A 25,441-nucleotide genomic window follows, 5' to 3' on the forward strand; every position below is an offset into this window, starting at 1 on the left:
GCTGCCCATCCTCCAGTCCCAGGAACAGGCTGAGCGGTTGGTAACATCATAGACGATTAGCCACCTTGTTATCAGACTCTGAGCTGCTGAAGGCCGGACTGCAGACCTTACCTCCCCTTTCCATGTTACACTTCCAGCTCGAAGCTGCACGTAGCTCTCTTCTCCCTCGTGTGTGTATAGCCAGCCAACTGGCAAGGGCGGTCAGAGCAGATTTTTGTGGATGACCGATTGCTCTCCCATACTGCTGGCATTATTGGGATAAACGCTCATATATGATTCAACCCTGTCTCTGCTTAATTGGCTCAAGTGGTGACAGGCAGCCCGGACCCCTTGGTTGTCCGGTTACACAGCCATGGACAGCTTATGTGGACTCAGGAGGGAGGGGCTGGCATGGGAGCGGAAGAAAAACTACTGAGCGGAAGATGTCCTGACCTGGAGGCCAGCCAGATTTCATCACCACCTTCATTCAACCCTATGTGAGCCCTGCTAGCGATCACTGGCCAGCAGCAGTGGTCTCACTCAGAACCCCAGGACCATGGAGGTCTTACTTTTATGAGAGGGTGGTCCTCATTTCCTAACCATGCTTGAAAGGTTCTACACCTTGGCCATTCATGTATAATGCCCCTGATAGAATTAATTCTCTGAAATTAAAAGGCCCAGAAAAGATCTCCAGAGGTTTCCCAATCAATGCCCTGCCTTTAGATAGAATAAATGAATAAACAACCCAGGACAAAGATTAAAAGCTTAAAGAGATGACCAGGCGCTAAGCAAACATGTGAATAGGGTGAAAGTTGCTTTCCTACCTACACTTACAGTGTCCTTCATTGTGTGAGGTTCATGGGCCTTATTTTCCTCGTGCCTGACATTTATTTGAAGTTGTTTGTACCTGTTCTCTCTATTTGGCTGCCCCTTCAATAAAATATCATGTGGAAAAGACTATAATAAATGAATTCATTCTAAGTAGTCAAAGATTCAAAACAATTAGAGCTAATCAATTGTCACCCTTATTAAAGATTTACCCACAGAATGGGAGTTGGATGGAGGAGGAAGAATGGTTTCCATCTACCGAGGACACGACACAGGCCAATTAAAGGAATGGCAGGTAAGAATGGCACAAGAAACTGATTTTTTTAAACTTTCTACTGACAATATACATAAGAAAAGTATGCTTAGCATCAGGTCAATGAATTTTCAAGGACTGAACACGCTCATGTACTCGGCACCTACATCAAGACATTGAGCATGACCAGCACCCACTTCATACTCCTTCCTGCCATTCCTGCCCCAGGGGCAACCACTTTCCGACTTCTAACACCATTGGTGAGTTTTCCCTGTTTTTGAATTTTATGTAAATGGAATCATAGAGTGTACTCTTTTGAATCATACTTCTTGTGTGTAACATTATGTAAGTCATCTTGTAAATGTCAACATTTGACCCTCAGGACTGAATCCCAAACGCTGCAAGAGGAAAAACATAAACTCATCCCCAGAGTCAAATTAACTCCCTTGGCTGGAATCATTTTTATTTTGTTCATTGAGCACTGAGCTCATAATCTATTCTCTTAGACTTTCTTAGTTAATTTGAAATTTACATCCGAGACACTCTTAACATCAAGATACAGGCAGATGAGTTCAAGTCACAACCCTTTCCCACCGCCGAAGGAATGAAGCCAAGCTGTTCTCTTGCTCCAATTTTATTTCTTCGCTCACAAGTAACTAAGCTTGAAGATGCACCAAGAACAGCTGCCAGCAACCTCTCCTCTGGGACACGCAGCCAACTCAGCCAGTCAGTCAGTTGTTGGCATTTGTTCACAGGTTGCAAACATCAGAAGTGCGTGTGATCATTATCGAGGCAATTCTAAGCCTTGCAAACACATACCCACAAAGGCTTCGGCTACTGTGCTCTCTAATTCTCCAGCGGGTACTTGGTCCACCCTGCCAGCTTGTCTCTCCTAAGTAACTTGCCCACATCAGACACCTGGGAATAGTGGTGTTGGATCAAGAAGCTCCCAGTTCTCAATGGACTGCAAACATTCTCACTGGACTGCAAACAACCTCTCGTTTTTGCTGGGACAGCAGTAAAATGTAAAACGAGAGTAGAAATTGGCATCAGTCTGACGGACAGCCTATGAAAATTTCTGTCCACTCAGGATCTTTAAAACCTAACGGGTTTGGCTCAGTGGATCAAGCATCGGCCTATGGACTGAAAGGTCCCAGGTTTGATCCCGGTCAAGGGCATGTACCTTGGTTGCGGGCACATCCCCAGTAGGAGGTGTTCAGGAAGCAGCTGATCAATGTTTCTCTCTCATTGATGTCTCTAACTCTCTATCCCTCCCTCTTCTTCTCTGTAAAAAAAAAATAAATAAATAAATAATTGATAAAATATATTTAAAAATAAATAAATAAATAAATAAATAAAACCAAAGAGTTCAAACAGGAAACATTTTCAGGGTTACATGATACTTCTGGTTCACGACCATGGCCTATAAAATCCTCAGGTTTTCTAAATTGGTGGGAGAAAGAAACATTTCCATTGAAAGAGGCTTAGTGCCCATTGCCCATACTGAAAGGCAGTGTGGGCAGGGGAAAGAACACCATATTCTAAGTCAGTCGGGGAAGGAGGAGCCTGGCCTCACCGGCTGTGAGGCCTGAGTCCTTTAAGAACTTTGCAGGTCATATGCCTCTTCCTTTTCCCAAGCAAAGTGCTTTTTAGTGTACTTTTTTATCATGTTCTTATTGTCCACCTTTTTTTTTTTTTGAACATTGGTCATTTAAGTCTGAAGGAAAGTACTTGAAAATTGAGGATCTGTACTTTTAGGACTCTTTGGGAAGTCTTACCTCCTGGAGTATATCTGGAAAATTATTTAATTAGAGGAGAATTGGCCATTCTTCATAAGCTGGTATTCTATTCTTGGATTTTAAAAAATTAGGCGGAGGCAAGAAATAATGCCAATCAGAAAAGGCACCTCATGTCCACTATCTGATCTGGTCATTTAAACATATTTAATGTTTTTTGAGGGGGGGAGGGGATGGGCTTACTGATACAATCCCGTCGTCATTATCGTCCATTCTCACCCTTGTCCCAGAGAAAAGAAATGCTAACAGCCAGCTGTACATGTCTAACCTCTTTTTATGTATATAAAATACAGATACAAGCATTGGACCACACTCTTCACATACTTTTGCAGAGTTTTTTTTCACCCTTTAATTACATTATGGACATCACGGTCTAAGCCAACAAATAGAGGTAGAATTTATTCTTTTAAAAGACTGCATAAAAGTCCAGTGTATAGATCTACTCATTCAATAGTTCTGTTGATGGAAAATGAGGTTGTTTTCTTGTTTGTTTGCCAATACAAGCAATGCTGCAATAAATATTAGTATACAAGTCCTTTCATACCAGTGCTTCATTTCTATTGGCCAAAATCCCACTTACACTGCAAGGTCAGAGCTTAAGTACATTATTCATTTTAATAGATATTGACATATTACTTTCTTTAATCCATCTGGATTTTATTTTTTGTATGACAAGGTAGGGGTTATAAAGTTTGGGGTTGTTTTTTTTCACTTGTGTAGCCAATTTTGCAACATCATTTACTAAGTAAACCATCCTGTTAGTAAGTTGCAATGCCACCTTTTGATATATGGTAAGATCTCAAAAACACCTGAGTCTTTTTTCTGAAGTTTCTGCTCTGTTTCACTGATCCATTTACCTAATTTGATGCTAATGCCTAACAAATTTGATTACAGTAGTCCTAAAGTTCATTTTAATATCTAGTAAGGTATGTCTTATTATTATTCTTTTGCATAGTTTTCTTGACATTTTAAGGATACCTATTCTTCCATCTGAACTTTAAATTGTTTTAGTAAAAAAAAAAATCCCATTACAATTATTGATTTTGAAAGAACAAAAATGTTACAGTTTTAAGACTTCCATATAGATGATCTATCTATTTACTCAATAAGATGTTTTAGATGTTTATTTTAGGGGACGTACAAATCTTGTAAAATTCTTATGTTTTCCATTTTTTGTTGTTATTATAAATGAGATGTTTCCTCAAATTCTACTCCTAGCCACAGTAGCCAAAGAAAAGTTACAGATTTTGTGTATTTATCAAATATCCAAACACCTTATCAAAAGCCCTTATCAAATCTAATATTTTCTTTAGTCTAATGGGTTTGCTGATTTTTCTCCTCTGTTAGCTTGCTGATTTGAAGAACTATTAGGTAGATTTTCTGATATTAAAACACCTTTACCTTACAGAAATAAACTCTACTTAGTCATGGTGTGTGTTATTCATTTTATACAGGGCTAGATTCAATAAACTAATGTTTTAGTCAGACGTTTTGCATCCATATTTATAAGTGAAATCAATATATAATTATCAGATTACATTCACTTTGTAAAATGAACTAAGGAATTGTCCATTTTTTTCCTGTGGCCTACAATTATTTAAATAACAGACATTTCCATTTTACTTTATAATACCCTAGGAAGATCTTATTAGATATTAATAGAGAGGGTATTGTTGTTATACAACTTTTAAACATGACAAGGAATAGATATTAAGAAAAGTATGTAGATTGACTCAAGTCAAGCCATCAATAAGGGGCAAAGCTGGGAACAGAACACCAGGCTTCCGATTCCAGGCCTGAATCTAGGTCTACCGTGGACCACCTCATCTCTCCAGGCATGAGTCTGAAATCCAGAACTAGACAAATATGAGCAGAAATCCCACAGTAGGACCAATAAAAGAAAGCCACTCTGAAAAAACCCAATAGAGCAGTCACAGGCCTTATGAAGAAGAGCTGTGAGCTGCTGAAAGCCACAACCACAAGATGATCTTCTTGGTATTTGGTCATTTAACATGGGATTGCCCAGATGGAGCAAATGGACCACTAACAGTGTTTCAAGATGACAGATTCATGAGGGGCAATGTGCAGGGTTCCACGTAACTGTAAAGTAATGATAATCCACATGCACATATTCCTTTGCAGTTTACAAAGAGTAAATTGAGATTAAATAGTTTGTCAGAGATTATATCTTAAGGGTGATGAACCACCCCATAACTCCTTAAATTATGACCCTTGTATGTTTCTTTCTTGGCATTTATCACCCTTATTGCAATTATTTTATTTATTTGTACTACTTGTTCTTTGCATATCCACTCCCCTTCTACCACTACAATAGAGGTAACATAAGAGCAGAAGCCATATTGTATTATTGTTTATTCATAGGCCTGAACAGAGTGAAAAGATTCAAAACATATTTGTTAAATGATTAAAAAATAAATACCACCCACCATATATATTTATATCCAACGTGATCCCTTCTTGAATCCTCTCCACAAAAGACAGTTTTCTGTCCAGATATGGTGGTCCCACCGCACACAAGAGTGTTAGGAATTACACTCTTTGTTGCTGCCACTCTAAATATAAAATGTGCTATGCATCCAAGTCGGAGCTCTCCATATCAATCTCATGCAATCACTTTATTTGACAGTGACATTCTTTTTAAAGGCAAGTCGGTGTGAACTCTCAATATCCCAAATTAGATCAAGCACACAAGTTCAAATGAGCTGGCCGTTAATTAGTCACCACCCCTGGTCTAAGTCTTTGAAACCACCGGACCTCATTTTTCACCGGGCTGATCCTGAAAGGCACCATTTGTCAGGAGACTCCCTTGTACTCTTGTCTTTTTTTTCTCCACTTTTTCACTGAATTAACGAAAGCAATATTAAATAAGTTGCTAAATACAGGCATTAGCTCATTTGCAACTAATTATTATAGGTAAATGGTGCAGTAAGGGCAGCCCCCTACACCCTCCCCTGGCCTTTCAGTGTGTGCGTGTGCGTGTGCGTGTGCGTGTGTGTGTGTGTGTGTGTGTGTGTGTGCGTGTGTGAAGTTTTTGTGATGTTCTCCAGGTAAATCCCATGCATAATGTAAGAGTGGCAATGTTGTTTGCATAATAAGCTATTTTCTACCACAGGAGCAGAAACATTTTATCGCTATAGAGAAAGCTCAAATTATGAATACATTTTCATATAAGTTGATTTATGTGAAAATTACAAATAAATGCAGAGCCGAGCTGCAAGTGAATTGTTTGTTCCAGGTTCAGGGAGTGGTGTTATTTGAAATTAAAAAAGAAAACAACCCCACCACATCCTGCGAAAAGAAATATTTTTTATGTTATTCGGACTGAAGCATATACCCTCTGATCCCAGGAGCGAAGCATGACCTGGGCTGGCAGTAAGACCTGAGGTTGCAAAAGCTGAGATAAATTTGTGCACTGATTTCTGAAGCCATCTTACCATCGATAATAGATATATTATACATATTATATATATTATCCATGATACATGTATTTTTACTTGCACTTGGACTACAATTATTCTCAGCCAACTCTGTAACTACGTCTTTCAATAGTCAGAGACACCGGGAACAATCAATGGAGGCCCGTGATCACCTCTACACAAATAAGAGCTAAGTGTGTGATGAAGGCATAAAAGTGATTCTGTGTAAGACCAAAGCTTTTCCGGGTGCCTGTAGGGCTCTCAAAGTGGGATGTACATTTCTCATTTCAGGCAGAATCGTCGGGGGTAGAGAATGTATCCTGCTAGCAGCCTCCCCTGTTGCCGGTGTGTTGTTGGACTTCCAGGTGGTTGATCTGTAACAGGGATACTGGCCACAAAGCTTTGGCTGATGTCTAAGATGTGAAGAAAGCAGATGTTTGGGAAAGGAGACAGTAACGTGGCACCTTGAACCAGTCTACACAGTAAAATAAATGCATCCTGTTTAGCAGTTCGGGCAATACATGGCTGTACTTTTCCTAGCCCTTTACACTTGCCTAGATTATCCTCACCAGGGGCCATGCTCACAGAAAACACTTTGTCCTGGTCATTGCCCCAGGTCTCAGCCCACTTACACTTTAACTGCTGCTTGATAATCCCTTACCTTTCAAATTCTTGGTTTCGGTCATCTGACATTTTGCTCCCTTTCAGACTGCCGAAAGTGGCTTATTGGACTTGTGGGTCTTATTCAGCTGTGATGATGCTCAAAGCCTCAAGGGAGACTCCTATTTCCAGCCCAGCCCATGGAGCTGAGCCACCACCAAACACCATTCCCTCTTCCCCTTCGGGAGGCCAATTTGAGAAGCATAGACAGCTAATCTAAACATGATTCTCAAATGTCTCTTTACTAGCTATTTGTTGTCAATTCATTGGCCTATCAAGAGGTACATGTAGATGTGATTCTTTGCAAAAGTCATCACTAAACTATCAAGTGTTGTTGTTTTGATCAATATCTTCAAGTCAAAGCATAGATAGGAAACATGTAACTTGCCCAGCCTTGTTAGATCAAAGAGACCAGAGCCAGTCCCTTCACTGAGCCCAGAATCAGGTACTAAATGGCCACCCAAGGATTGCTTCCATATTCATTTTATTTTCATCTCTTATCCGCATTCCTTCAGTTAATTCTGTGCTTTCCTTCCAATCCTATGCTGGAAGTCTGTGTAAGACGTGAAAATAAGTAATGTTGGGGGAAACACTGTCTTCATTACATTGCCTTGGATTTTTACACTCCACATGTTGACAGACTGGGAGGAAATATGTGGTCCACCATTCCCACACCACTTGAATTTTTAATCTAGCAACAAACCATGCACTTGAGGCTTAAAAGTCAGGAGCACGAAGCAGATGATCTGTCCACTTCTCTCCCTCTTCTATTATTCTCTGACTCCAGCAATATAAGTAGGCCAAAAATAAGCACACTTCTCTTAAAATTAGATGAAAAAATGTTACCTCTAACAAACATTTTACTGCATGAGTCCATTTATCTGAGGTACCTGGAGTAGTCAAATCCATAAATATAGTAAGTGCAATGGTGGTTGCCAAGAGCTGGGAGGAGGAGAAAATGGGAGTTACTGCTTAATGGGTACAGTTTCAGTTTTGCAAGATGAAAAGAGCTCTGTGGATAGATGGTGGTGATGGTAGCAGAACAATGAATGCACTTAATGTCACTGAATTGTAGGCTTAAAATGATTCCAATGGTAAATTTTATGTTATGTATATTTTATCACAAAAAATAATAGAAGATATTTATTGGGCCACATTTTTTTAAAAATCAGATTTTCAAATTTTAACAGAGCAACTATTGAGTCATTAATTTAACACCTACTATATACCTTGTACTCTGCTAGATTCTGGGGATAAGTATTTATTATAAGGGACATATGCTCTACCCTCAGGGAGGGGAGAGCTAGTAGAGATAGACATTTTAAAAAAAGCAGCATTACAATTTGATGAAGACTTTGAACAAAAGTGAAAGCTGTACAGAACCATTTTAGACACCATCTCCTAACCCAGGCTGCAGGATCAGAAAATGCTTCCCTGAGTAAGGGGCATCTGAGCTGTAACTTGGGGGATGAAGGAGAATGCACTAGGAAAAAGCTTCTGAGTGATTCTTGCTCCCACATTTCTCAATGTTCCATCTTCCCACTAAAAACTCTGAACTCTAGAGTCATTTATCTAGATGTCCATTCCACCTGGAGGTCCCTGAGCACCCCAGCCTCAACATGTCTAAGGTTGAACTCATGATATTTTCCCCAAATAATATTTTCCCCAAGTCTCCTCTAACTGATGAAAGACACTGACATCCACAACTTACAAAACAGGGATATCGCCCTGCAATTTCTCTCCGTCACCTCCCCACATCCAGTAGGTCACTGCTGATCCTGCCTCCTATATGTCTTTCAATTCCCCTCTCTTCTCCTGCCCTCAGATTCCGAATCCAGTAAGATAACGCTTGCCAAGTGTTGGCTCCAGGCCTGGCAACATGGTGGCTGATCCTAGGAGTAGTAGTTGCTTCAAACTCCTGTTACCATTCACCTGGACTGTTGCAATTGTCTCTTGTTCTTCTTTATCCAGTCTTGTCCCCCATTGAATGCCTCCCTTAAATTCTTTCAACCCATTATTATTTTTTTCCCACAGCACATATCTTATCACCTCACTCCCCTGCTCAAAAACACTTCAGTGGCTTCCTATTGTCCATTGAATTCGTCTCTAAGCTCACCGCACAAGGTCCTCCAGGGCCTGGCTCCTGGCTAAGATAGAATCTACCTTTGGCTGCTTTCCCATTGAGCCTTATGTTCCAGCCAGAGCAAATGCCTACAGTTCCCTGAACACACCACACAGTTGCATGTGTCTATAGCTTTGTACACATTCCTCCCCGTGTATAAAATGGGTTCTTATCTCCTTGTCCTCCAACCACAGCTCGTCTTTCGAGACGCACCAAGTGATTTCTCCTACCCATTGTCTTCCCTGACCTCCAGTTTTCCAGGTTAGTTGACTATCCCCTCATTTGCGCTACTGTAACCTTCGCATTATCACAGGCAATTCAGATCTGCAATCAATAAGACAGAAACTGCTGAACGGCATTTTAGATGGACACTTTTCCAGCACTGAATATTAAATAAAACTATAAGGTCCAACCTTCACCAGAAACCTTGTCACAGTACCATTTTCCCAGATTGCTTTGAAATTATTATTTTTTTAAAAGTCTGACTTCTGACTTACGTGGAACTCTTGGGTGAGAGTTTTCTTGGCCTTTGCAGTGTCTGGCATGGTGCCTGATAGCAAATATTTATTGAGCACCGTCTGTGTGCCATGCACTTCTCTAGGGGCGGTGAGAATCATAAGGAACAAAATCCCTGCCCTCCCTAAGGGACACCTGTGCACTGCCCATCATTTTCCAGTCTCCTTCCTACACAGAGGCTGGTGCTATTCACTGAATTTTCTGTGATTAGCAATGTAAAGGCAGGGGGGAAGTCATTCAGAGAGAAAATATGAACTGTCAGATGAGAATGAAATTATAAGTGGTAAGAGGAGAATTAAATTAAGAGCAGTAAGCATCATGGATTTATAAAAACAAGTCATGTCAGACAAACTTAATTGCTTTTCCTGATAGAATTACCAAATTAGGGGATGGCAGTGTACAATATCCTGAGAGCAGTTTCCTTCAACGACCAGGTAATGAATATTATTTTTGAAGTTAGCAGAGCCCTTTGAAGTAGTATCTGTTGAAATTGTACAAAATGAATTCAAATTGACTTTGATGTGAATCTGGTTCGCTGACTTGACAGCAGATTAAAGAGGAGAGAAGCTAAGGCAACTACAAACAATATGGTGCTAAGCTTAAAGGTATTGCCTGGAAGGAGCTTGGGGGCCTTTATTCTGATGTTTATCGTGATCATTATCAGGGTCAAAGTATGATTTTGTGGCATTTAAAAGACATTGAGAGAAAATCATAGTACTTGGGGGAAATCATTGCATGGAGCACAGGAATGAGATAGTTCTATATTATCGTTTATAATGGGATGGCCCTTGGAGGGGTAATACCCAACATTTTGCATAGTGCATTAAACCCTTGCTACTCAAAGTATGGTCTGCATTTTAACAAAATCTCCAGGTGAATCTGCATGTTAACAAAATCTCCAAGTGATTCGTGTACACATGAAAGTTTGAGAAGCACTGCCAGGTTTATTTCATACTGTCCCATCCGCCCGAATTTTAGACTCTTCTCGGAGCTGCAAGACATCCTGTTGATCTAATAAACCCGGCTTTAGTAATTCCACTATTTATCCCTTTTACTTTCCTTTGAAACAAGCCTATGCAGCTGATGAAGTTGCATCCTTGGGGAAGGTATTTCTCCTCAGTGGGCCTTGCTGCCTTCCTCTGGAAAGAGGAACTTACCACCTGTGCTCCTCACACTGTTTTTACGTGCCACACATGTACATCATCTACTTGCATCCTTTAACATCACTGAGGACTATATTATCATTCCCATTTCACATGTGAACACTGATGTCTGGAGTTTTAAGGTAATTGGCCTAAATCCATATTGTTAGTAAATGGCAGAGCCAGTGTTTAAACCTAGGTCTCTCTATATGTGACAGGGGCTAGCTATATGTGACAGGGACTTCAGATAGTAGGACCAAGAGAGATATTCTGTTAAGAAATATTTATTGAGCACCTATTATGTTGTATTCACTAGGGAATAAACAGATCTGGGCCCTGCCCTTGTGAAGTCTGTAATCTAGTGGAGATGGGAAATGTGTGTGTGCATGCGCACGTGTGTGTGTGTGTGTGTATGTGTGTGTGTTTTGAAGTGGGGAGTGTGCGGAGATACTGCTTCCAAATTTGTGCCATTTGTTGGGGTAATGCAGATATCAAAGATGCTGGAGAATTGCTTTAAGTCTAAGGTCATGTGGATGACTGGTAGACATCAGTATGGAAACGTAGACTAAAATATGTAACATACCACTGAGGTATTAATGACAAACTTTAGCCAACCATTTTGCCTTTTTAGAATTTCTTCCAACCTTATAAAGAACCTTATTGTGCCCTGTGTTTGTATACTCATGTGCTTAGCAGCATTATTCACAACCAAAAAGGTGAAAGCAGTTAATCGATAGATAAATGAATAAAGAAACTGTAGCAGATGCATACAATGGAATACTATTCTGCCTTAAAAGGGAAGAAAATTCTGACACAGCTACAACATGGATGAATCTTGAAAACATTATGGCAAGTGAAATAAGCCAATCACAAAAGGATGAACAAACATTGTATGATTCCGCTTATATGAAGCTCTTATTCATAGAGACAGAAAGTAGAATGGCAGTTGCCAGGGGCCACAGGCCAGGGGCATGGGGAAATGGGAAGTTTTAGTCTAATGGGTACAGAGGTTCTGTTTGGGAAAATGAAAAGGTTCTGGAGATGGATGGTGGCGATGATTGTACAACCAAGTGATTTTATTTCGTGTAACAATTTTACAGTTAAAATAGTAGATTTTATGTTATGCAGAGAAAAAGAAGTCTATTTTCTTTTAATATTGTCCACCAGAAAAAAAATATTCTGATTGTAAAGGGCTGAGATGAACAGTTTTCCAAAAAAAAAAAAAAAAAAAGGAATAGCCTAGAAAAAGAAGACCTTACCATAGTTAAGAATACTAATACTAATACCAGTACTACTACTACCATTTATTGAGTGTTTGCTATTGAGGAAAGAATTCAAGCAGAGATTCTACCATATGCAAAGCACTGTGCTTGCTTGGAACTAAGAAGATGAAGATTCTATCTGGACCCTTCACTTAAAGAGACCCCAACCAGTCAAAGATGGACATAAACCCATAACCAAGATGCAATATGCTATGGAGTACGGAAGGGCTGTGCTTAAATCATCACAGAGACAGAAATCTGGAAATAATAAAGTTTCTGGGTTTCTACTCTGTGCCGTGCCAGCACAGCCAAGGGTTCGGGGAGCCTAAGCAGGGGCGACGAAGGATGGAGAAATGATAGACAAAGAGAAAAAGCTGGGTCTAGGTGGACCTTCTGTGCCTTGCTGAGGCCACAGAACAGATCCAGACTGCAAAGCTGGTGCTTTATTTATAATCAGGGACAAACAAGGCAATTGACAATGTTCTTGTAAGTTTCACTTGTTTTGGCAGCACTTGCTGCCCCTCCCACAGCCCACTAGCTACCTAGGAAAGATCTAGGGAGCAGTCACAAGATCAAGCTTAATTATGCTTAGAGGACTGTGCCCTCCAAGCTGGGACTTGTTTGTGACTTTGCCAGCAGGTCAGTCCGAGGCTTAACCCTATAACCGCTTCCTACACTGCTCCTTCCTTTAAAATATCTCATTACCTTATAGAGTCTCAGACTAGGAAGCCACCTCCAATGTCACCGAGTCCATCCTTTACTTTACGGAAGCCCCTGGGCTGTCCTTTAAGAAACTGTCTCACAACTCAGAACCGGATTTGAGTCTTTTGTTTTCTTCTCTTGAACGGATCTGGATGTGGCATTTGAAATTAATAAAAAGGAAAGCACCTTGAAAAACAGAAGCTCAAAGTTATTATTTCACAGTGGACAACTTCAGGATGGAATCTCCGGAAAGAATGTCTCTGCCAGTGGTTTGAGGAGGAATGTCAACCACGTGCCTCTGTGCCCAGGGAGAAGAATGTCCAGGCTCTCCTCCAGGGCAGATCAGTTCCAAGCGGCGACAAAGCATGATAATCCCTTAAAGTCATAACCACGGACCACTGATATGTACACAAATGCTCTTCGCAGCAATATTCATGAGAGCCAGACCCTGGAAACAACCCAAATAGCCCTAAAGCAATAGAATGACAAATGAAATGTGTATATTCAGACAATGAAACACTACAGAGTAACGAAAAGCAACAAACTATGGTTACACTCAACAATACAGATGATCCTCGCAGACATAATGTTGAACAACAGAAGCCAGACACATATACATACACCATATGTGATATATATAGTATGAATCCATTTATCCAAAATAGGCAAAGCTAATCTATGTATTAAAAGTAAAAAAAAAAAAAAAAAAAAGTCCAGTTACTCTGAACAAAGAGGAAGGGAAAGTGAAGAAATCTAGGCTCCTGGTATTTCTTGACCTGTGTGTTCATTTTGTAATAATTCATGAAGATATACATTTATGATTGGTGCTCTTTCTTTTATGCATATTTCAATATAAACTATTTATTTAAAAAGAGGAAGAGATATTGGAAAAAACAACAAACAAAAACAGTCGCAAAGCAAAATAAAAGTGCACCCTTAGAGCGGGCTGCTTGCCTTCTCAAACACTTACAGCGGCTCCCAATGCCTAGAGAAAAAAGTTCACACTCCATGGCATGGAGTATGAGGTGGGTAAGTTCACACAGAGAAATGCGCCTTGTCTGCATGTAACTCGTGTTTGTTCTCACCCTCCTTCACCAAGGCAAGGAGACAGGTGCCACTACCCATGTGTCAGAGTTTGTGTCGCCTCAGAGGCAGCTGGTCTCCCTGTTTTCAACCAAGGTTTTGCCCTTGACTCACACAAAGTCAATGGCCCAATCCTTTGTGGTGATGGTAACAGGCTTTTTTTTTTTTTTTGCTGACAAGTTTAGCCATTTAAAGGCTAAAATATTCAAGTTTAATACAAGTCAGCAGCATGATGTTGACACCAGAAATGTAGTCTTAGAAGTCCAGTGTCTATGTCTAGATAGGTGAAGGGCCCTGGGGTTCTCCTTTGCAGATGAGATTGCACTTGGGGGTTCAGGTCTGGACATCATACTGTGAAAGGTTAGAAATCAGTCATATGTGATCACTAGAGAGAGACCATGATGACGAAAGAACTTGAATCCACATCATGGAAGCAGGGGCCAAAAGCAGATCTTTCCAATTCGTGTGCCGTGGCACCCTGGCATGCTCCGAATAGCTCAGAGCTGTGCCTGGAGCTGCATCCCTCGGACCTTGAGCAGGTGTTGGGACAACTGAAGGCCCCAGGCCAGCCAGCTCTGGCCCAGGCAGCCCTGGTCGGACCTCTGCAAAGCCCTGTCCAAGCACCGTGGGGTCTGAGGATGCCCATGGTCCCCCATGGGGAAAGCAAGAAAAGTGACACTTGCCTGGATGCTGAGCACAGACAAGAAGATGCTCTACCACCTCGACATCTATCTTGGCATCCAGAGGCAGAGCACACTGATGCCCGTCCTGAAAATGGGACTGAGGAGCTGCTGCTGAAGTCGTTCATTTTCCAGGTGCCCAAAGAATACACTGTGTTACCCTAAGTGCCGGTTGGAGGTGGGGAGCGTGGGAAGGAGCCTGGCAGGTGCTCCGGTGGGTGTGGTTCTTTCTTCACATTAACAAAGACCTCCCTTCGCATGTGGCTGAGGTACCCTCCCAGGAGGCATCAGTGCTGCTGGGTGTTGCTCTAACAATGCACGTGCGTTCTGCATCGTTTGAAATATTTAATATGAAAAAGTTCCATTGGAATTAAAGTCCTTTCCCACTAATATTGGCAATTTCAAATTTACATTAGTCAAATGAAAGTAAAGAAATAGCTATTAGAGTCTTTAACTATAATTTCAACTACTATGCATTTTTGAAAGGTTGTAAAAAATGGTATTAAATTTTTAATCACAGCTTCTTGTCCATTGTGACTCTCAGGAATTCTAGGAACTCATCATCAACTCGTCTTGATCAGGAATTACATGCAGCCACTTCAAACATTAAGCCTAATATGAAAGCTTGTGGAATCAAGCCAAGTTTCACTTTCAAACCTTGGAAAAGATTTTACTTGGAAGCTTTATACAAATTTAATAGCTTCCCTAACATTTTGAATTTTATTTTCTCATTATAATTATATACTATAAAGGAAAACATGTAAGGAAGTTTTCACCAGTCCCCAGACAGACTTACTTTCCTCAGATTCACCTCATGGTGCATGCAAGTATCATTTTCAATACCTGTCTTGGAGGTCAAAAGGCTGGGAAATACTGGTGGGAAAAACTGTTGATGTAGAAGGAGAGAAACATCATGGAAAAGCACATTGGAAGAACTACCGTGGGGGCCAGAAATTCAGTTATTCTGAGTGGCCCCAACGGGGTGCATTTGGACTTCAAGTGAAGGATCCAGGAGGATGGATTTCAGTCACATCCTCAGCGTAGGCTCTGGCCAGAGAGAGAGGCCATGCATTTTCTGACAGTCTGGATGTCCACGTGTCAGATGATGAAGACGGAGAATCAAACTGCAGAGAGTGACCGGCGTAGGGAACCTGTACAACCGCCTCTGACCTTCAGACCCTGTGATTCTGCACCAGCCAGTTCAGGAAGCCTTCCAGCCTCTCCCTCTCAGACATTGCTTAAATTCTCAGAGTGGAAAGCAAGGAGTCATCAGGAAATGTAAATAAAACGCGATGGGCGTGCCAGCCCTGACAGAAGGGCGTTGAAATGAGATCGATCTGATGCTCGTAGGAGCATCTCTCTCTGTCTGCTGCCTTTACCCTTGAGAAAGATTGGTGGGGAGACAGACATGGACCCTGGCTCAGAATTCTGGTCTTTACTAAACCACCCACTAACTACTAGATACTGAGAAAGTCGATTCCCTTCTCATTTAATGTTCTTGCCAATAAAAACAGTGGTGATGAGGCGGGGAGGCTTAGTTGATTTCTAAGGGTCTTCTCATATATAAACTTCTATCTAAGATTGCAGATATAACTTCTCTTGGTTTAACGGTTCCTCATTTATACAATGAACATGCTAGGCCTCTCAAGCAGGGTAGTTCCATTCCCTTTACTAAATAAACATACACTGTATGTCAGGCTCTGTGCTGGACACAGATATATCAAACTTTAATAGAAAGGACAGACTACAAAAAGGCAGGCTAAAGGCCATTCTACCCAAAGAGGCACCCGAAAGACTTAAAGGCACTTAAATAACCCTCAGGTTTATGGAAAATGAGGATGTGGAAGAACAAAACCAAGCTGGTGACCAGCAGGGAAATGAAATAAATGCTCCCACCCAATCCTATCCCCCATAGCAACACAGCAGCCACTGTGTGTGCTGTAAACAAAAAAGCAGGCTGGGCAGGCCATAGCTACTTCATGACCCAGGGCTTCCTTAGGGGGACAGGAAATAAAAGACTGGAGGTTGAGCAACAAATAAGCATGAATGCCACCAACCACCTGAGAAAAACAAAGAATTCCTGAAAACTCAACGGATGGAGTTCCAGGAAGCCAAGAGGTTCGATAAAGGTGTACACGTGCTCACCTTCTTAACCTACTCGGGCAAGAGACTAAAGGGACAGGGGCGGTGGGCGAGTTTTGCAGACTGAGGTTATCCAAGAATTCTGCGCGCAAATGCCACCCGCCCGTGTAAATGTCACATGGTATCTTTGGTTCATTTATCAAGGTAATGTCATGATAGAATATAATTTTGCCATAACAGCATTTGTTCTGTATGCCAGGTAATCTCAGAAAGTCTGGGAAAGGGAGCTTTTCCCACCTGGCAGTGTTCTTTGAAACCAATTATCTAGGAGAATCCGTGAACAATTAAATGGAAAGGTAGATAAATAAAATAAATAAGACCCAATTCCTGCCTTCATGGACTCCAAAAGCTAACTGGGTGCACAGACATGTATTCGACTGTCAGTGTGCAAATACTCTGAGGATTGAACGGGATAACAAATGTCAAGGGCGTTATAAACCATACAGCGCACCACACATCACATATAAGGGTAGCGGTTCTGGTATTTTACAGAGCAGTTCCTGATTTAGACTAACAGCCCTTCGATGAAAGGGCATAATCTTTCCCTCTGATCGTTTGAGTAGCAGCATCTAAACACTGTCTGTTTCTAAAAATCATTATTCCAGACGAGGCTGTGTTTGTCACTCAGCTGTGCCTGTGTCGTTTTAACCAAGCATCCTAACACGTCAGTCCATCATCCAAGCCCCCGCTTCCCCCCATTTTGACTGTCTCTTTGTTTTTTTATTGCTCTGATCTCACTCAGAACTTGTCTGAAAGGTCTGGGTGCTTTCCATCGGGCCTTATCCGAGATCATGGTTATTGGCCCTCTCTGTATTTTACAGCTTCCATCTCATTAATGCCAGCACTAATTTGTGGTCCAATCCAATACCACCCCCATAAGATCTGCATGAATACACACTGGATTTCAATCTGCCACTCAACAAGCATGAAGTCCTTTATGTTCATTATTAGCCAATCAAACAGCCCCAGGTTCTGTTCTCTGCATTTTTTTTCCATAGTGAAATCACTCTGTGATTCTCCCAAAGCAGTGGCTTGGTAGGAAATATTAGGAAAAAAAAAAAGCAATGACAATGATAACAGCCCTTCCTCCTCTTCCTTTTCTCCAGCAAATGCAACTGTTTCACCCGGAAACCCCAGTTCCAACCGAATCACCAATGTGTTTGTTAAAATCCTCCTCCCCTCAAATAGCTCTTACCTTGCAGTGTATTGTAAAATGAGACACTTTTATTTTACCCTCGAAGAGGCAGAAGGACTGTTGAAATGAAAACGAACTCATGCTCTGGCAGAGAATCCAACCAGGTTGCCAACCCCAAGCGGGCAGAGGGATCCAAGGTCACCAGGGCGAGGGTGACCTCATGCCAACGCCCACCGATCTCTTTTCCTGGAACCTGGAGCCCGGGGCCATTATCACGGAATTCTCCTTTGTGCATGTGCATGGTTAACTGACTTCCCTTTCCCATCATTCCGACCCCATGCGTCATTACCAAAAGTACTCCAGTCCGCAGTAACGTTCCAACAAACGCCTGGTCCTTCAGGTTCCTCGGGTAATTTTCTGTTCTGCAACACATTTCAATTGCAAAATGGGCTCAAGTAGGCCTGGCTTTTCATATTGTGAGATAACTTAAAAGTAGGGTGAAAGTTAGTAAATAAAGGGAAACAACCAACGGCCGAGTGTCTAGTTCAGCAAAAAGACCGAGCGAATTTCAAAAGGGGTCTTTTTTTTCCCCCCCCCCTTTCCTTTTTGATGATCAAAGACAGAAAATTTCAAGAGTGAGTCTTTTCTCACACAATGAGGACCCGAGAACTACTTTTTCTCCGCCTCCCACGGAGACCTGGTTCCGAAGGTTGTGCTCCCCCCTGGAAGCAGGCTCAGAGGTGATGGGTTGGGTGCTGAGGTGAGTTTGGGGCGGGGGGTGGCCCTGGGTTGGATCCCTGCGGAAGAAAGGGAAGGAAGTGGGGTCAGGCAGAGGGAGAAGCTGGGCTGCGGTGCAGGCACAAGGTCGCAGCCACCCCCACAGGGAAGCTGGAGCAAGAATGGCCTTGAGCCTGGGCTCCCTCAGGAGAAGGGGTGGAGCTTGTATGTGTCGGCATCTAGGAGGCAGGCTGCCGGCAAAGGGGTGTGACCTTGAACAAGAAGGCTCCCACTGCAGCTGATGGCCATTCCCAGGAGCTAAGGGACTGAGGCCTTTCGTCCTGAAGGGGGACCTGAGCGGTGCTGTGCATCACCCCCAGAGCACAGGCGCCCCTCGTCATGGGAAACACCTGACAATCACCTTAGGCTGCAGCAGGTTCCCGGAGGTGTTTTGCCAAACCTGTTTAAATCCGACTTGGATGACTGGCACCAACCACTGCCAAACAGTTTCATTTCCATGGGTTCAAAAATGTATCCTCACCCCGTTTTCATGAAGTGCAAACCTCTACTACTGGTGGCCTCGGGTCAGCTACCACTGTGCCTTAAAGTGACCCCGGAGCTTTCTAAGACCTGGCTTCTTCACCGTAAAACAAGGATAACAATACTTACTACATCTTTCTCATAGGATACTCAAAGGGGCAATGACTGGGAAAGCACCTGGTAAACAATAAAATGCTATACAGACAGTGCTTTCGGCACCATTCAACATATGTTGGATGGAGAAAGGAATATGATCCTAATGCCCCCACATCCCACAGAGCCTGCGGCCCCTGGCTTCCTTCCAGCCACGGCCAGCCTGGGCCCCTCCACCGAGCAGCTGGTCTGAGGAACGAGCAGGGCTCGGGGTGAAGCGGAGCCACAGCCTCTGGGACAAGCAGCCTGGCCAGAAGGAGGCAGCAATCTCTCCACCCTGTGGCCGTGGCTTCAGTCTGATGCACCAGGAGGCGTCTCCAGAAGTAACCGATGCCACTGCCTTAACAAAAAGTATCTGTCTGCTAGACGTGCTCCAGTGTCCCCGTGGAAAAGATTAAACAAGCTCACCCAGCGAGCCAGCTTGTTTTCTGGTGCTTTGGAAACATTCCCGTATGATGAAGGTCTGCATGCAATCCCTTATCCGCAACTCCAAAATCCAGAAAGCTCTGGAAACCAATTTTTTTCCCTAACCCATCCGGTGACAAAACCAATATTAGGTTGTGTCTGACCATTATTTACTCCCCTTGGTGCCTTTCACTGCAGAAATACGACTGCATTTGATCATCGGCGGTACCCGCCCCGCTAGTGCTGTTACAGTATCAGCCCCGCAGGCTTCAGATACAGGACTACAGCGGACCTATAACAACTGCCAAAGCATATGAGGAGTTCCTACGTATCAGAAACTATTCTAAGTGCTTTGCATCTATCGCCTCAGTTAAACCTCATATAACCTTACGAGGTACATCCAAACACCTGCCTCGTTTTATCAATGAGGAAACGGAGGCACATGGAGAGTTATGTAAATTGCCCAAGTCACACAGCAAGTAGGTGACGGAGCGGGGGTTGAAACCCGGCAGCCTGACCCCAGAGTCTACCTCCTCCCTGTACAGCAAGCTCACCGTGGTGAATACCGCCCAAGTCAGCAACAAACAGGCCGAAAATCCGTGGTGACCGGGGTGTGCTCAATAATTTCTACTTGCATTTGTCAGGGTTTTCCAGAGAAACAGAATTGTTAGGATGTGTGTGTGTGTGTGTGTGTGTGTGTGTGTGTGTGTGTGTGTGGCTGTCAGGCTGGAGGCCTAAGGAAGAGCTGATGTTGCGGCTTGAGTCTGAAGACAGTGTGGAGGCAGAATTCCCTCTTCCTGAGGAGCCACAGTCTTTCCATTAAGGCCTTCAACTGATTAGATGAGGCTCACCCACATTGAGGAGGGTCATCTGCGTTACTGAGTCTACAGATTTAAGTGTTAATCACATCTCAAAAATACCTTCACAGTGACACCTAGACCGGGTTTAACCAAATATTTGGGTACCATGGCCTCGCTAAGTTGACCCATAAAATTAACCATCATATGACTTTTAAATTTTTTCAGTATAAACTGGGTCTGTTTGTGCTTAACATTATCCTATATAATAAAAGGCTAATGTGCAAATCGACCGAACAGCAGAACGACCAGTTGCAATGACGCACACTGACCACCAGGGGGCAGACGCTCAATGCAGGAGCTGCCCTCTGGTGGTCAGTGTGCTCCCACAGGGGGAGCGCCACTCAGCCAGAAGCCGGGCTGAAGGCTGGCGAGCACAGCGGTGGTGGCCGGAGCCTCTCCCTCCTCCACTGCAGCACTAAGGATGTCCGACTGATGGGGAGTGGGCCTAAGCCATCAGTCGGATATCTCCCAAGGGCTCCCGGACTGTGAGAGGGCGCAGGCTGGGCTGAGGGACGCCCTCCCCCCGACCCCCCGAGTGCATGAATCTCATGCACCAGGCCTCTAGAAGTTTTATAAGATTGCAAACTGGGCATTTAAGCAGATGATGCAACGTTGCCCCTGGAGAAAAATATGCTCCAGGTCGTAGGCCCCCTATGCCCCTCCCTTGCGCAGAAACGGTAAGAGAATTAATAAGATACAAGTCAGGCCCCTCGTTTTCATCAGAGAAGGCTGCCTGCTGCATCGGTGGCATTGCATTTGTTAGTACTATCTGACTCACAAGTGACAGATATTACACTTGAACCAGATTAAGCAAATAGGGGATTTATTATCAGGATCCTGGGACCAATGAAAATAGAGACTCTCCCGTTCAATGTTTAAAGTCAAGAAATTTCACCAATATCAAGCAAACAAGCAGAGAATCAGCTAAGGAATGAGGTTTCTGGCCTAGCCCTGCTCCTGAATATAACCTATGGCCCCCATTCCCTCTAGTCATACACCACCTCCCACCACTGACCTAATAGCAGGGAGAAAAAAAAAATCCTAAACTGTAACCACTTTATTCCAAATCAGGGGAAAGTGAATTGGGGGCCTACCTTTGCAATTTCTGTCTTTTGATTGGGAGAGAATAGAAATGGCTCCTCGGAGGCATGGAGGAAATAGGAGACACCCATGGTCCTTTTTCTCTGCCAGAAATGAAGGCTTCAGGGCCCTCCAGCGAATCAGGGCCTTCGGGAGGCGCGGGGGCAGTACAATCAGGGGCCTCAGCACATGTGACCACGACCCACCCCAACTAGCCGGGGTTAATTCTCACACAGGACATTTGACAAAATAGAATACGGAGCAGAGCATGGAGGGACCTCTGGTGAAGACTCTGCACAGCGTCAGCCACATTTTCCCCAGTCCCAAGAGCAAAGAGAAGCAAAAAGAAAACAAGCTATCCACCTTTCAAACAGCTCAGCGTAGGAAATGACGATGTTTCAGATACAGTGGGAGGGTCAAGGGGATCCATCCACACTCCGTGAAAACAGAGGAACAGCTTGGAAAAGTTCTCACAGTGAGTATGGGCAGCATGAAATGAGATAACACGAAATCATACCAAGTTCTACAGCAAAGAAGGAAGAGATGCAAGGGAAGACGGGAGCAAAGGAGGAAGGAAGAGAGAGAGAAAGGAGAGAAGGAGGGAGCAAGGAAGGGAGGGCAGGTTCAGTGTGTGTGGCGGGGGGTGGGGGTGGGTGGGGGTGTTCTGGGGTGTGTCCTAATCAGAAGGTTCAGTGGGAGGACCCCAGCTAAGTGTTCCCATTGCTCTGTCTCCCTTGGTTCCTGCCCAACTTCTGAGCAGGAGTCCCACCTCTGAGTCACCCTACATCCCTCTCATCAATTCCTTTTCTGCTTAAACAAAGTTGATTTCTGTTGTTTGAAACCAAGAACCTAAATTGATTCATATAATGAGCAATTGGTTCCTTTTAAGTAGAAAACGAAGATTAAGTAACTGAGGAAATTAGAGATACAAACCAGGTGTAAATGTTATAAACTGGGCCAATAGATAATAAAATAATATATAACTGGCAAAACCAGGAGGCGGGGGGAGGAAAGTGGAAGGAAGAGGGAGTGCTAATTTCCTCACCTTTCCTAGCAGGGAATTAATAGATACTAATTAAAATGGAAACACTAGTTTTAAAAATATAATGACTCAGAGTGTTCCTCATAATCACTTTATAAATGTTAGAATGATACTTAAGGTAATGCAGGTAAGGACGCTTAAGCTTAAAGATGATACCTGATTTAACCAAAATCTAAGAGCTGGTTCAGTCAATGGAAAACTCTCTGAGAGGACACAGAGAGAAGGCGGCCACCTGCAAGCCCAGGAGAGAGGCCTCGGGTGAAACCAACCCTGCCAACACCTTGATTTTAACCTTCCAGGCTCCAGAACTGTGAGAAATACATGCCTGTTGTTTAAGCCACCTGTGTATAGCATTTTGTTATGTCAGCTCTAACAAACTATTGTAAGCAGTAAAATGTTTTTTTGTTCTGATTCTCAGTATATTGGGACATTTTTCTAATAGATAGAAGTAAGATCACTGAGGAAGAAGTTGATTTTTTTGGCGGGGGGAGGGAAATTCACATGAAGATGCCCTGTAGGCCAGCAGTGATCCTGATAATTACAACGCCAGATGCTTTCTCTTATGGTATCTCATTAATCATATACAACATTATAAAATAAAAGTTTTTAGATTAAAAAAAAAAAAAGCTCAAAGAAGTTCAGTAACTTTATCAGAGTCAACCACACAATGGTAAGATGTTGATCAGAAATTGTATCCAGAGCAGCCTCTTCCAAAACTCGGGTTTCCACTCTTCCATTCCACAGCCCAATACAAATCCTGGTATAAAAGAGATGCCACTAATATCAATTGTGCTTTTACTCTGCCTCAGACACTCTGATAGATGCTTTTGTGTACAACTAGTGCCCCAGTGCACGACATTCATGCACTGGGAGGATGGGGAGGGTCCCTCAGCCCAGCCTGCGCCCTCTCGCAGTCTGGAACCCCTTGAGGGGTGTCCACCTGCCGGCTCTGCAGGCTTAGGTCCGCTCCCTGTAGACCTAAGGACATCCTACAAGGGGTCTTTAGCGCTACCGCGGAGGATGGAGAGGCTTCCACCACCGCCACTGCGCTCCCCAGCCATGAGCCCGGCTTGTGGCTGAGAGATGCTCCCACAGGGGGAGCACACTGACCACCAGGGGCAGCTTCTGCATTGAGCGTCTGCCCCCTGGTGGTCAGTGCGCATCATAGCGACTGGTAGTTCTGCCATTTGGTCAATTTGCATATTAGGGTTTTATTATATAGGATAGCAAGTAGGTCTTCTTAACTCTGGTGAGAGGGGACAAAACTGAGTCCCAGAGAGGTTAAGTGATTTACCCAAGTTCACACAGCTTAGCAAGTTGTAACCTGTTTATTACCCCTTTCTCCCCTTCTCCACCTAATACTCCACCATTGAACTTTCCCTCTTCTCACATGCAGCTGTTCCTAAGCAATTCATAAACACAAAATAATCTTTCTTCTGCTTCACATATGATTTACATCCTTTTAGAATAATCAACATTATCAAGTCATTTACAAAGTAAATAAGGTAGCAATTGTCTGATAATGCATATGCTTCCAAAAAGTAAATAAATGAAGATCAAGTTAGAGTTAAGCAACAGTTACATTTCATTGAATAAATTTCTAGTTCTCCTTGATGCATATAGTTTTCATTTGTTTGACTTATGAATTTCACTCTGAAGATTAATTTGGCCCTCTATAAAGAGCATAAGAATTAATATTCAGCCAAGATATGAATCTTTTTATTTTCACTTTAGTGGGTATGAATTTGTTAAAATATTGTTAAGTGCAATTTGTTACTTATTCACTCCCACTTTTCCTCTCAAGTTGAGGCATTTGAAAATACCTATATAAACACTTTCTGTCAATACTACCAAGATTTATATTGCCAAGTTACTGTAACTGTTATCTCTGAGAACACTATGAAATATGCTATGTGATGTTAGATTTTATTGAACTTATGTAATAGAGAAGTGATCAATTTAAAAAAAACTTGCAGTGAATTTTTGCCTGCAGCAGGCAGTATGTGGAAATGACTTCTAGATTGAAGAGATAAAGCCAAAACACGGAGTGAACCCACTTCGCGTTACCTAGTCTGGTGTGGAGGCATTTCCATGTGTTCCTGAACACATTTCCTACGATGGTCACTAAGAGGAATGCCACACTAATATTAACTATTAGCCAAGTTCTCTCTCTCTCTCTCTCTCTCTCTCTCTCTCTCTCTCTCTCTCTCTCTCTCTCTCTCCTTCCCCCAAACTCCTCATCCTATAACAAAGTGCCGTGCCACAGACAGAGTAGCTTAAAGACCAGAAATGCATTAGCTCGCAGTTCTAAAGGCTAACAGTTGGAAGGTGAGTTATCACCAGGACCATGCCTCCTTGAAGTGCTAGGGAAGAATGCTCCCTGCCTCTCTCCAGCTTCTGGTGGTTTTCTGGGATCTTCGACAGCCCTTGGCTTGAAGGCATTGCCCTGAACTCTGCCTCATGTCCATTTAGCTTTCTCCCTGTCTGCATTTCTGTGCCCAAATTTTCTGTTTTTCAAAAGGACACCAGTCATATTGGATTAGTGTGACCTCATCTTAACTAATTACACCTGCAAAGACACTATTTCCAAATGAGGTCACATCCTGAGGTCCTACGGATTAGGACTTCAACGTATGAATTTTGGATGACACAATTCAACCCATAACCCTCTCAACAATACTCACTCAACATATAAACATGCTCTACTATCTTCCTTCTTTTTTAAAATATATTTTTATTGATTTCAGAGAGGAAGAGAAAGGGAAAGGGAAAGAGAGAGATAGAAAGATCAATGATGAGAGAGAATCATTGATCGGCTGCCTCCTGCACGTCCCCTACTGGGGATCGAGCCTGCGACCTGGGCATACCCTTCAGTCCACAGGCCAACACTCTATCCACTGAGCTAAA

The 25,441-nt window shown here is 42.9% G+C and overlaps 1 long non-coding RNA gene across 1 annotated transcript in view; it reads right to left on the reverse strand.

The window, feature by feature from the left end:
• LOC307100827 overlaps positions 1–18,070 on the reverse strand; it is a 43,077-nt gene extending 25,007 nt beyond the window's left edge. The window contains exon 1 of the long non-coding RNA XR_013813618.1: positions 17,798–18,070. This is a non-coding gene — a long non-coding RNA (uncharacterized lncRNA). The remainder of the gene's footprint in view (positions 1–17,797) is intronic.
• Between the last annotated feature and the right edge of the window lie 7,371 nt (positions 18,071–25,441).

Source organism: Cnephaeus nilssonii, assembly GCF_951640355.1.
Source record: "Cnephaeus nilssonii genome assembly, chromosome: 1".
Lineage (NCBI taxonomy): Eukaryota > Metazoa > Chordata > Mammalia > Chiroptera > Vespertilionidae > Cnephaeus > Cnephaeus nilssonii.